This window comes from Amphimedon queenslandica, unplaced genomic scaffold (assembly GCF_000090795.2).
Source record: "Amphimedon queenslandica unplaced genomic scaffold, v1.1 AMPQUscaffold_7653_Cont20398, whole genome shotgun sequence".
NCBI classification, from domain to species: domain Eukaryota; kingdom Metazoa; phylum Porifera; class Demospongiae; order Haplosclerida; family Niphatidae; genus Amphimedon; species Amphimedon queenslandica.
In genome coordinates this window covers 1-969 of record NW_003552065.1, presented here as the reverse complement: position 1 = coordinate 969, position 969 = coordinate 1, and the positions used below count along the sequence as shown (strand labels likewise).

The 969-nt window shown below is 32.4% G+C and overlaps 1 long non-coding RNA gene across 1 annotated transcript; it reads right to left on the bottom strand.

Moving 5' to 3' along the window:
- Positions 1-343: 343 nt before the first annotated feature.
- Positions 344-859, bottom strand: LOC109591623 (uncharacterized). The gene is made up of 4 exons (XR_002189906.1): positions 820-859; positions 680-742; positions 542-635; positions 344-471 (listed from the first exon to the last, which is right to left on the bottom strand). It is a non-coding gene; the product is annotated as an uncharacterized LOC109591623 (long non-coding RNA).
- Positions 860-969: the final 110 nt, after the last annotated feature.

The window sequence follows — 969 nt, the reverse complement described above, 5'->3', positions numbered from 1 at the left end:
ATTTTAAGAAAACGTCAAAAATCTGAAAAATACCCTTACTATAGCCCATGGTTTTTTCTAAAAAATGGCTCCAAAATCACCCCAAATTTTAATTACATTTTCTGATACATATTGATGCCCTCATGCTGTGTAGAAAGTTTGAGGTGATTCCGACTTCATTTTTTCAAGTTACGGCCATTTTAAGAAAATGCCAAAAATTCTGAAAAATACCCTGTACTATAGCCCATGTTTTTTTTCCAAAAAATGACTCCGAAATCACCTCAATTTTTATTACATTTTCTGATACATATTGATGCCCTTATGCTATGTAGAAAGTTTGAGGTATCCAAGGCTAGTATCTCTTACCGTGAATTCTCTTCACAAGATAGTCCTGTCTGGTCGATAGGCTCAGGTAGCGTAACAGCATACTTAGACTGGGGAGCATCATTCCCCTTAGGATGGCTTCATCCTGCAACTGGGCTACACTAGCAACTGAAGGAACAATAATAACAGTAAGAGGTTAAGTTTTGTTCGTTAATATTATCATTGTTATTATGATTACTTCCAATTAATTTCTTTGAGCCTATTCCTTCCAGTTTCTTGTTCATCGAGTGAATTTCTTTTGATATTGGAATTATGACAGTCTGAGCTAACCACTAAAATTAATAATAATTAATAATAATTATTATTATAGTCCAACCTTACGACAGCGGACAGTCCATTCATTAACGTCATCTTTCTTAATTCGAAGTCGACTCCATAACTAAACAACCGGTTATAATTTCAACTATTTTATAAACTAGTTACAAGCTACAAAATTCTTACATCAGCAACACTTACTGTTTCAGAATCTCTTTCATCATCATCAGGAGAATATGGTGTCCTATAATTAACATATTAACAGTATATTAATAGTATATTAACAGTATATTAATAGTATATTAACCGTTATTATTAATAGTATATTAATAGTCCATACCTTGTAGCTAC